Source organism: Bubalus kerabau, chromosome 22, assembly GCF_029407905.1.
Source record: "Bubalus kerabau isolate K-KA32 ecotype Philippines breed swamp buffalo chromosome 22, PCC_UOA_SB_1v2, whole genome shotgun sequence".
In the NCBI taxonomy this organism is placed as follows: Eukaryota; Metazoa; Chordata; class Mammalia; order Artiodactyla; family Bovidae; genus Bubalus; species Bubalus kerabau.
Genome location: NC_073645.1, coordinates 45,415,663 through 45,428,226, shown reverse-complemented (window position 1 = coordinate 45,428,226; position 12,564 = coordinate 45,415,663). Strand labels below are relative to the sequence as shown.

The 12,564-nt window shown below is 50.5% G+C and overlaps 1 long non-coding RNA gene across 2 annotated transcripts in view; it reads right to left on the bottom strand.

Moving 5' to 3' along the window:
• LOC129636889 (uncharacterized) overlaps positions 1-12,564 on the bottom strand; it is a 60,723-nt gene that overhangs the window by 35,706 nt on the left and 12,453 nt on the right. For both annotated transcript variants that reach the window (XR_008707183.1, XR_008707182.1), the window contains exon 3: positions 4,187-4,265. This is a non-coding gene — a long non-coding RNA (uncharacterized LOC129636889). The remainder of the gene's footprint in view (positions 1-4,186; positions 4,266-12,564) is intronic.

The window sequence follows — 12,564 nt, the reverse complement described above, 5'->3', positions numbered from 1 at the left end:
TGACCAGCTGCCGTGACCATCCATGCCCCATCTGTGCTTGGTGAAACTGCCAAGGTTCTCAGACCCTGGCACACTATCTTTCACAGAAACACATTCCAGCTGGAAGGAAGAGACGGGAGACTTTCTCCTGGTTTGTGTTTCTCTGGATATGATTTACTGTTCAAGGTCAGGCAGAGAAACAAGAGAGGCAGTGAGAGTCTGGGACAAAATATTCACTTCTTTCTTGGCCGAAGCACTAGAGAAAACTCATCTCCTGGGATATCGAGGTTTAGACTCACCTTGACCCTGACCTGCCCTTATTCCCTTTTGGTTCCTTTTATTTCTAATTTTCTACAGTCCAAGTGATGAGAAAAGAAATGGGCCATCCTTCTTACAGATGAGGAAACAGAGGTTTCCCCTGAGAAAAGGGGGCCGTTAAGGAAGAGGGGTGAGGAGGAAGCTGGGAAGGCGGGCAGGAGACGGCTGACCCCACTGGACAAGGGTTCATGGGAAGGGGAGAGGTGAGAACACCGTGTCACATGGAATATGGGGCCAGGGAAGAAGAGGCATCCGCCCTCCCTGTGTTCCATCTGTCCCTCACATTTCCCTCCTTCCACCTGTCCCTCCCTCTTGCATTAAAGGCCTACAGAGGCTGATCGAGGCCCTGGAATACTGTGCTAAACCAGTGGCTTATTCTGCACTCTTAAGGAACCTAAGAATCTCTCCTAGACGATTCACAGGAGTCTGTGAGCACCCCCCACCAAACACAGGTGGCATTGATCTTAGATGCCAAGCCTCCTTAGGTACTGCTGAGGCATCCAGGCCTTGCCGTGGGTCCCTCCCCGAAACTTGAAAGCCATCAAGACTCAAGACATGCAGTCATGCCCAGGTGGGCCACAGCCCTGGCGCCAGAACTGGCCTCACTGCGCGCAGGCCCTGACGCTTTCTCCATCTTCCAAGTTTGGGTGGATCTGGAGTCCCCACCTGTGTTCTGCTCCTTCTTAGGCTTGGCTACATTTTTCTCAATATAAAGGTATTTCCCAGAAGCTAAAGGAAGATGGTGTCTCCGGTTTGCAGCCACGCTGCTTGGCTTTCTGATCTTAAAAGGCCTAATTTGCTATAGCCTCAAACAAACCCACTGCCTAAGTGGCTTTGGTTTTTGAATTCACCCTCATTCTCCCAGGAAGGGTCAATGGGAAGAGTCTGGGGGCCCATCCCACCACCAGCACCCAGGACCCCCAGCACCTCCATGTGCTTGCCTAATTCTTGGGTCTTTGGCTAAAGGGGCTCTGTGGGCTTGGTCTCCAACCATTTGGTGTGGCCCCCCTTGCTTTGCCTAGCTGGTGCCCCATAACACCCCAAAGCTAGTATGTGACTCCCCAGCTGGACCTAACTCAGTCCTCTGGGTGTGCTGAGTGCCCACACGTGCCAGGTGTGGATCTGGAGCCCACTGCTGACCAAACTAAACACGGACCCTGCCCCCATACCCCTGTGCTTTTCACCTGGCAGGGAAGGGCAACAGTCCTCAAATCTTGACACAAACTCTCACCTCCAATTGTAATATATGATAAATCATAGAGGAAAGGCACAGGGTCCTGGGAGTAGGTGACAGAGGGACCTGATGGGTCAAGGAGGGCCTCTTCTCTCATCTTTGAGCTGGGAGAGAAGGACAGTTGAAGAGGTGAGTGCTCCTGGGGGTCTGCTTGCAGGAAGGATGTTCCACAAGAGGGAGCGGTATGTACAAAGGCCCTGAGGCCAGAGAAGACACGTGTGCGAGAGGCAGCCTGCCCCAGGAGCTCTGGTAGAGACATGGCTGGGGAGGGGGCATGGCCAGTCCACAGAGAGCACTCACCTGTCTCAGCTACCTGCTCATGGGACACCCTCTGCCCAGTAGCCCTGTGCATCACTTCCCTTCTCCCCTCACCCAACCCGTATGCCACCTCCTCTGGAAGCTTCCTTATTCCTTCATTTGAAAATGTTCTCTCCCCATGCTGAGTCCCTCCTGCTGAGAGGTGCTCTGACCTGCCCACAAACCTGCACTGGGCTGCCACTCCCCACCTGACTGCATGGCCAGGAGATGCCAGGACCAGGGACCCAGTGCCCGACCCCAGTGGGTAAGACACGTAACAGCTGTGAGCAAGGCGATTTGTGCAGGTTTGAGGACATAGGCAAGGGGCTCTGGGTCTACTTGCTGCTGTGGCTAAGTCACTTCAGTCGTGTCCGACTCTGTGCGACCCCAGAGATGACAGCCCACCAGGCTCCCCCGTCCCTGGGATTCTCCAGGCAAGAACTCTGGAGTGGGTTGCCATTTCCTTCTCCAATCTGGGTCTACTTAGGAGGCAGCAAATACTCCTCGAGCTCCTGTGATACCCCAGGCACTGTTCTAGGGACCAGGGATGCAGCAACCAACTGAACAAACGTGGTCACTGCCTTCATGGGGCTGGCGCTCAAACAGGGGCAGAAACACATGTGTGTCATGTCAGGTGGTGGTGAGACAGAAAGAGGAAAATGAAACCGGTTGGAGAAATAGGGAGTGTAGAGGGATGTGTGTGTTATTTGAGTCTTAAGGCAGCAGAAATCTGATGGACGTGAAGAGACGAGCCCTGAGAACATCTGGAGGAGAAGGAGTCCAGGCAGAGGAAGCAGCAGGTGCCAAGGCCCCGAGGCAGGACCACGTTGCACGTAACTGAGGAGCTGCAAGGGGGCCAGTGCATCTGCAGTGAAGTGAAGAGGGGGCAGGGTCAGAGACGAGGCTGGAGGGGCAGTGGGGGGTGTTTCATGATGGCACCTTGCTAGTGTTTAAATTGTCTTCACAACTGAGCAATGCTCAGTTGGGGTCAGTGCCACTGAAAGAAGTGTTTATTACTTACAGTCCCAAGAGGAGGGGATCAACAAGCAAAGAAACTAAAGCGCAGAGTTCAGAAATGTACCTGAGGACACCCAGCTAATGCGATGAAGAGTCAGGAGTCAGATGCACCATCCTCTACACCGGTGAGTGCTCAGCCAGGTCTCAGGGAATAGAAGCCGTGATTCTTAGCAATTGCCAGTTGCTGTGGTATAAATACTGCCACCACAGCCAATTTCCAGCCACCACGGAAAGTGAAGTTGGGATGAGATGAACAGTAACACAGTTACAGAATATTCCCACCAGGCAGATGCAGCAGACATAAAAAACCTCAAGGGCATGGATCAGGGGTTCGCAGACTGTAGCCCAGGCTGTGGGCTAAATCTATCCTACTAGCTTTGTAAATAAAGTTTTACTGAAACACAGCCACGCCTGTCCAGTTTGTGTCTGAGGCTGCTTTCACCCTAGTACAGCAGAGCTGAGTAGCTGGGACAACAATCATATACATTGCAGAGCTCAAAATATTTACCATCTGGGCTTTTAGAGAAAAAAAAAAAGTCACTGACCTTTGACACAGATGATAAAATGTAAAATAATGAGGCAATCTTGAGTTTTGAGTGTTTATTACCTCTGTTTTTTTATACAGTTTATTTCATTATAATATGTTTCATTCATCATTTAATTTTTAATAATGAAAGGTGGCTCAGATGGTAAAGAATATGCCTGCAATGCCGGAGACCTGGGTTTGATCCCTGGGTCAGGAAGATCCCTGGGTCAGGAAGATCCCCTGGAGAAGGAAATGGCAACCCACTCCAGTGTTCTTGCCTGGAGATTCCTGTGGACAGAGGAGCCTGATGGGCTACATGTTCATGGGGTCGCAAAGAGTCGGACATGATTGAGCAACTAACACCGTCACTTTTTAATGAAAGAGGGAGGGAGAAAGGGAGGGAGGGGGAGATGGATGGAGGAAGGAAGGACCCAAGGACTGGAGAGATTGGAGGAGAAGGCTTTTTGGCTCCCATGTTGGGAAAACGCTGTAGGTTTGCGCAAGGCCCCAAATTCAGTCAGAGCAGAGGCTCCTTCAGAAAAACCCAGCGGACAGGAAGAAAGAAGGGCGGCCAGCCTCCTTAAGTGGTTAGAGGAAGAATGGGAGTCATCAGGTCTAAGCGGGAGACTCAAGAGGGGCCCTTCATGCCGCAATCAGGCTTAATTCACACGAGCAGCACCGAGACTGCCACGCCACAATAGGGCCACGTCCACTTCAGTGGCGGGCCCATGAGTCCCATTATCAATAGAGATGGAAGTCTAATTAATAGATGCTGTTTTGCCCCGGGCTGAATGCAGAAAAGTCTAACTCAGTACCTTCAAAAGCGGAGGATGTGGAGGCGGCCAGCATCTTGTGTGAGGCACTTTGTAAGTTGTCTTGTAGAATCCTTCGCACCTAATGGGAAATCATTTGGAGTGACAACCACGTGGGTCTCAGAGGAGGCAACCTGAACATGTCTCCAGGAAGAGATGCTGCAGGGATAAAGATGCCCACACTGGAGGGGCTACTCACACACACACACACACACACACACACACACACACACACACTGCATGTTAATACAGGGCCCATCCTTTCCCCAGGCATAGCCGTTTCTGGAGACTCTGGCTCTTCTGTCCTTTGACAACTGCACCCAACACAGTTCAAGACACAAAAGGCCCGAAGTTCAGCCACATGGCACCAGGAGATGGGGGCGGGGTGGTTGCTGGGAGGCCATGGTCACCCCTTTTCTCCCAGATTGTTCCATGTGGCTTTTCCGGACTGGCCCAGCCGAGCAGCCCCAACAGACAGACACACAGAGAGAACTCTGGCTTTCTTTTCTTGCCAGGACACCCCACACACCCTCGCCCTCTCCTGTTCAGGACAAGGCCACTCTCTGGCCTCAAGATTGACCCTGCACCACTCCTTGGATGGGATCCCCGAGGCTGCTTGTGCCCAGAAGAAAAATGTGAGCTGCTCTGCCTTCAAGGGGCACCCTCGGCCCACCAGAACCACTCTGGAACATCCTGCCAGCCCCTCTCGCTTACTGCCGGCCACTCTGGAGACACATGCCAAGGGCCCCAGCTCCCAGCCCTGGGCCTGCTGGGCTCATCCTTACAGCCGCATACAAATGCTTCTCCAGGACACAGACAGAGAAGCGGACCAGCCCAAGCTTACCCAGCTGGACAGGGTTAAACCTGGCCCAGAATCTGGTCTCCTGTCTTCCGGGCCTCTCAGATGAAACACAACGGCCAAGAGGAAACTTCCCTTCCCTCCACCTTCCTAAGCATCACTAATGACACAAGTTACCAGCACAAACTTTCAAAAACAATAGAGAGGGCACAGTAAGTGTTCCTTTGGGGGGAGAGGGGGAGAGAAAATTTATACATAGTAATTTTTGATATCGAATGAGGGATGCAGGTGATGAGCAGAGGCCAGAGCATGGCACGTTTAATTTAAGCCATGGCAACGCGGGGCAGCTTCCATTGCAGCCATAATAAATTACATACAAGTGCCACCGAACAATAACAAAAAACTGTGGGCCATCTATTTCAGTCCCATTTACAAGAAATCAATATCAATACTTAATGCAATACTGGTGAAAAATGAGCAGAGATACAGAAAGCATAATAAACCAGGAATGGGGAGCTCGCAGGGTTTCACTTTGGAAGAAAAAACTAACTGTCTATATTTTCATGTTGAGGGATATTTCACCGAAACCATGTGCTGGAGGTATGAGGGTTTTCCAGATCTAAGTTTAAAATAGCCTCTTTATTAAATTAAGAAAGTTCTTTAAACTGTGGATTACTGGCTGGGTAAAAGTCATGCATATGGAAGGAGGTATTTCCTCATTCTCAAATGCACTGGGCATCGTTCATCAAATTTTCTTTTTAAGAATAGCCTTACTTTTATTATAGGGCTTCCCAGGTGGCTCAATGCTAAAGAGTCCGCCTGCCAACGTAGGAGACTCTGGTTCTATCCCTGGGTAGGGAAAATTCCCTGGAGAAGGAAATGGCAACCCACTCCAGTATTCTCTCCTGGAGAATCCCATGGACGGAGGAGCCTGCCAGGCTACAGTCCATAGTGCCACAAAAGAGTGGGACACAACTGAGCTACTAAACGATACCTTTTATTATTATGGGGATAATAAAAGTGTTTATGCTTTAACAGTCTACCTTTGTGTTGCAAGCAAATAAGAACTAATTTCTACTTATTCTTGGTATAAAAAAACAGATAAACTCAGGTAGCCAGGTCAAGGATGGGGCAAGGAAGCCACCCCAGAGGCCCAGAGTCCATTTGTGTCCACGCACAACCCTTTCAAAAGGTCCACCCAAAACAGAGACAACCTTGCTCTCACTCCTTCACCTGGGGATGTGACAAGCAGACACTGCCATCTCACCTTGAACTGTCTGTGGCCGTTCAGAGGGAGCAGAATTAAGGCCATCAGACCCCTTGAGCACCCCGGCAGCAGGCTCAGAGGGAATCCTTGGTGTCCCAGAGCCAGACCCTCCAAGCCAACCCGAGGCAGAGCAAACACTGCCAGGCACACACAGTGGTTTATCGACCATCCCCACCAAGCAGCATGCAAATGCAAAAGCATTTTATTTCTCCAAATACCCCCGACACTGTGGTGCCAGATGTCGCTCCTTCCATGTGGGGAGTATATCCTGTAAGGGGCTAGTGGGCAGTTTCTAAAACTTTTGAGGTTATTTCAGTTGTTAAAACTTCAGTTGAGTCCAGTTTAAAACTCCAATCTCATACCCAACTTGCCCCTCTGTGGTCAGGCTTATGGCTCCAGGGACTCGAAGAAGAGCAAGCCTGTCCTGTTACTCTGTCCTTTCTCTCCTTGGAGAAGGCGAATTAATTTCCTACTGGAAAAAACTGAGCTGTAAACATCTAGGGATGAGGAATCGGAGATTCTGCCGGACCAGGAAGATGTCTCAAGTTCTAAAGCCAGGTGAGTGAGATGGGTAACGTCTGTTTAACATATGTGAACCTAATTTTTATTTTAAGTCCTCATTTCCCTGAAACTTGTAAGTGCATACTTAATCGCTCAGTCACATCCTACTCTTTGTGACCCCATGGACTGTAGCTCGCCAGGCTGCTCTGTCCCTGAGATTTTTCCCAGCAAGAATACTGCAGTGGGTTGCCATTTCCTCCTCCAGGATACCCTGGACCCCGACCCAGGGATAGAAGGCCGGTCTCCTGAGTCTCTTGCATTGCAGGCAGAGTCTTCCCTGCTGAGCCACTGAGGGAACCACGCCTGAAAATAATTTTCAACTAGTTCAAGGACTTCCCCTGCGGTCCAGTAAGGCTCAGCACTTCCAATGTCAGGGACCCAGGTTCAATCCCTGGTCGGGGAACTAAGATCCCACATGTGGCACACCACAGCCAAAAAAAAACACATTTTTTTAAATTCAATTGATTCAGCACTGGTTTAGCCAGCCCTGGGGCCCTACTTGGGTTTGGGCTGGGGCTTACATGCAGCCAGGTCTGGTCCTGGCCGCTGTCATCTTCCCAAAAGGCCACTGATATGTCCTCCCTCTTGCCGCTTTTAGCAATGACCCACTCCCCTTGGTCCTGGGAAGACCCTACTGTGCCCTCTGCCTCCCAACTCATCCCGACGTCTCTCTCCTTGACCCCTTCTGCCCAGCCTTCCTCCCACCAGCACCCCCTCAGCACCCAGAGACATCTGGCTGCTCCCACACTGCTCTGGGGTCACTCCAACTCCCTTTGCCTAGACACCCAGTGCCGGGCTATTTCTGCTCACAGCTCCAGCCCAGTGATGGGTGAAGGGCAGTTCAGGGGATCCCACCAGCTCCCCAAACCTCATCCCAGGGATGGGACATGCAGGTACCCTCTGTTCTCAGTCCCCAAATCTGGAGAAGGGTCCACTTATCCTCCCCTCCTGTGCAGGTTAAAGCCTTCTCCTCCCTCTCACTTCCACCTTGAACTTATCTAGCCACAGGATAAGAAAAACTGGCTTTGGTTGATGTGTCTTTGTTGTTCAGTCTCTCAGTCATGTCCAGCTCTTTGTGACCCCATGGACTGCAGCATGCTAGGCTTCCCTGTCCCTCACCATTTCCCGGAGTTTGCCCAAGTTCCTGTCCATTGAATTGGTGATGCCATCCAACCATCTCATCCTGTGTCTCCCCCTTCTCCTCCCACCTTCAATCTTTCCTAGCCTCAGGGTCTTTTCCCATGAGTCAGCTCTTCGCATCAGGTGGCCAAAGTACTGGAGCTTCAGCTTCAGCATTAGTCCTTCCAATGAATATTCAGGGCTGATTTCCTTTAGGATGGACTGGTGTGATCTCCTTGCTGTCCTAGGGACTCTCAAGAGTCTTCTCCAGCACATTGATGTATGTTGTTTCAAACGATTCTGTGCTCAGACCTAGTCTGTTAGAAGTCAAAAGCTTTTGACTTTTTTGCTCTTCTGCTGCCTGGGTTAGGGGGTGGAAGAAAGGTAGCCTGAAATGCCAAAGAACTAACTTTGTGATTAATCTCACCAAAGGGCAGCCTTCCACAGCTGCATGATGAGTCCTGGCTTCCTGGGCTTACACAGATAACCTGTCCAGCAGTGCTGCCCGGCAGCTGCCTTAGACACCCCTGCATCGCCGTGTGCTGGCGCTGGTGTGGGCAGGAGAGCGGGGAGCCCTGGGGCCGCAACGCCTGGGTTCGAACCTGTGCGGCTCCTTCCTACCTGCATGACCAGAACAAGCCTCTCCTACCCTCAGCACCCCTGGGTTCCTAGCAGCACCATCCTTCTCCAGGACCACGGCTGAAAGAAAAATGACCTAAGCAGGCATCAATGCGAGAAGCTTGGAAAGAGCCAAGATGCACTGTTTGCTCCACATCCGTTCTCCTCCATAGCATCATTCACACGGGCGGTGGCGAGAGGACTGGACCACATGGAAGCCATCCGCCGCCTCCGAAAAGATACCTCCACCTCCTTTCCCAGCAACTCCCACTCCATCTCAGAGCAGCCAGGAACAAACAGCCCCAGATTCCTTTCTTTGAGGCTGTGGATGAGACTAAGTGGTATTCAGGAGATCACGCTCACACCTCCAGCTTTCCAGAGACTTCCTGCACAGGTGCTAATGCTGCTGCTTCTCTAAGCATAATGCACTTACCTGAACAGCCTGACCTGTGTTCCCTGAACTTCCTGGAAGAGGAACAAAGATGCCCTGGTCCTCGCTGTCCTTGGATGTGCTTTCCAACAGGTTCCCCGAGACCTCCTGCTCTCACAGGCTCCTCCCAGCCTCTGGGGCTCTCTCCGGGGGACAGCGGCCTGCCTCGGTCTTGTCTTTGCACAGCCCGGAAGAGCACTGCCTGGGGAGTCAGCAAGGCTCCTTCGTGTGCTGAGTTCCCTCACCCAGGGCCACACAATCCCCTCAACGGGGTCTCAGCAACTGAGCCAGCTCTTGACGGACTCTGCTTCCAGCCCCGTCCGCCTCCTTCTCCAGGCAGTCCCAGGTAGGGGAGCTGACCCCGCAGTTGTCACTGTCAGGGACTGGCCTCCGACGTCTGTTACTCTGTGTCATGGGTGGACAGTAGCCCATGAAAGTTCGGGGGGGTGGGGAGAGGAATCCTCTCTCCCAGATGGACTCCAGGCACTGCTGAGAAGTGAGTTGCATCTGGTTCTTTTTTTTTTTTCCTTTGTTATAAACTCTAGGGATAAAAGGAATTTTCTTTATACCCACTCCACTCCCAGGTGAGCCAGGTTTGTTTAGAGCCCTTTCTTCCTTATTAAGGCTTCCCAGATGGCTCAGTGGTAAAGAATCCACCTGCCAATGCAGGAGACCCCGGTTCCATCCCTGGGTTGGGAAGATTCCCCTGGAGAAGGAAATGGCTACCCATTCCAGTACTCTTGCCTGGGAAATCCTATGGACAGAGGAACCTGGTGGGCTACAGTTCATAGTGTTGCTAAAAGCCAAACACGACTGAGCACACACACGTTCCTTGCTCCCCAAGGGGTAAGTAAAGGTTTTAGGGATTTAAATATCTGCAAGGAAGGGAGTTTATCAGGACCTCAGAGGCCACCCTAAGCAGACCTCATTTATGAATGGGGCAGGGAAGAGAGTGACTCTGGCTTCTGGGGAAGAGATGGGGAGAGGAGGCCTCCCCTACTTGGACTGGGATAGGATTTACTTGGAAAGGTTCAGGGAGAGGGGGACATTTGGACCCCACCTTCCTGCAACATGCAGAGGGCTAAGTCTGGTAGAAGGTTGTTGGCAGATCACCTGCAGGCGGGGCGACCACCAGCCTAGCCTTGCTGCCAGAATTCTCTGGCCTCACGGTGGGAAGGAGCATTACCACTCAGAAACCGTCCAGTGGAACTGGACCAGGGGCTTACATGGTGGTGATCAGAATGGGCTGCTTGTGCCCTGGAATCTAACACAATCCCCAGGAAGATAAGGGTGGCCCTGAGGTGACTGGTGGGGAATTCTTGCCAAGAGGACAAGTAGGGGCCAGGTGGGATTTGATGCAGAAACATAAAGAAACGAAATATCCCTTATATGTCAAATATCAGGGAGTGATTCTCATCTCACAAATGTTATACTGTTTTATGTTGCTAACCTTAAATGTTATAGCTTCTATTGTTCCCATTTTGCAGATGAGAAAATAAAGGCCCAGGGAAAGTGCGTAATAGCCCCAAGTTCACAGATCTGGAGTAGATCAGCATGCACAGTCAGATGCAGATTTGTCTGACTACAAAGACTGTGTTCCTTGGGCTTCCTCTCTCAGGTAGGAGACCAATGAGCATGAACCTGTCTAGTATCCGGGATCCAGTGCTCCAGCTGCCGGCACCTGGAATGACGTTGGTTTCAGAGACAGGTCAACTTGCCCTGGAGTCATCCTCTAAGGAACAGACTGATCGCCAGGAATCTTCTAGACCTGAAGTAGACGCCCTCAGAGCTCATAGTCACAGCCCCGTACCCGTGAAGTGGGCACAGCAAGGCAGCATCTCTCCCCTCACCAAAGTTTGGAGGATGACCCATCAACTGCATGTAAAAGCACTTTCTAAACTGAAAATTCTGGATGATTTCCTCCTCTGGGTTTGACCCCTGGGTCAGGAAGATCCCCTGGAGAAGGGAATGGCAACCCACTCCAGTATTCTTCCCTGGAGAATCCCATGGACAGAGGAGCCTGGTGGGCTACAGTCCATGGACTTGCAAAGAGCTGGAAATGACTGGCTAACACTTTCACACCTGAAAGAAATCCACAGCCTAATCTCTGAAAATTGTTATCTTATATGGCATTTTAATAAAGAAACTTGATGTGGTGTATATACATATATATACACAATGGAATATTACTCAGCCAGAAAGTGAATGAAATAATGCCATTTGCAACAACATGGAGGGACCTAGAGGTAATCAAAGTGAAATAAGTCAGAGATAGTCAAATATCATATGATATTGCTTATAAATAGAATCTAAAAATATGATATAAATGAGCTTATTTACAAAACAGAAACAAACTCACAGAAAAAAAAAAAAACTTATGGCTGCCAAAGGAAAGGGGAAGATGGGGATAAATTACTACCATATATAAAATAGATAACCAAGGACCTACAGTATAGCAACAGCTTTATATATATATATATATATATATAAGTATATATATACTCACTTTGCGGTACACCTGACACTAACACAACATTGTAAATCAACTATACTTTGATCTAAAAAAAAAAAATCTTTCGATGTATGATTAGGTTAAGGATCTTGAGATGGGGATCATTCTAGTGTCCTCCATGTTCCCTAAATGTGATCACACATCTCCTTAAATGAGGGAGGTAGGGGCAGACTCTACCCACAGGTGTACAGAGGAGAAGGTGATGGGACCACAGAGGCAGAGACTGGAGGGATGTGGCCAAAGCCAAGGAGTGCAGGCAGTACCAGAAACTGGAAGAGGCATTAATGGCTCTTTTTCTGCAGCCTCGAGAGGGAGCCAGCCCAGCCCACACCTCAAACTGTGAGACTGTCCTCCAGAACAGGGAGAGAATAAACTTCTGCTGTTTTAAGTCACAAAGTTTCTCATAATTTGTTACAGCAACAGCAAGTTACAGCAAAGTGTGCTCCCTAAGCCAGAGATACAGAAAACTCAAGCCAGTCCCCGCACTGAGCAGGGATTGGTGTGGGAAACCGAGAGCCCCCCGCCCACAGGATCTCAGGCCATTGGATAACTGCCCACACTTCCCGTTCATCTGCCTAAGACTCAGTCTCAAAACTGGGCCTGTGCTCACTGTCCTATCCTATTTGTGCAAGTTCAAAATAGCACAACCCTTCCTCTGTCTCAGGGGCTTCCCTGGTGGCTCAGACAGTAAAGAATCTTCCTGCCAACACAGGAGACCCGGGTTCAATCCCTGGGTTGCGAAAATGCCCTGGAGGAGAGCATGGCAACCCATTCCAGTATTCTCGCCTGGAGAATTCCGTGGACAGAGGAGACTGGTGGGCTACAGTCCATGGGGTCGAAAAGGGTTGTACACGACTCAGTGACTAACACACACATCCTCTGTCCCCAGGCACCTGGCCCATCTCTGCTCCATGTACACAGAGGATTTCAGCTGAACGCTGGTCTCCTCTCTTCCCCTGTAGGTAGCTTGGCCCCAGTCATTCCTTCATTATTCAAGCATTTGACCATTTACCTTGTATCTCGAGAATCCCTGATTCCCTCTCTGCATCCACCCTTCCACACCCCTCTGGGGCAC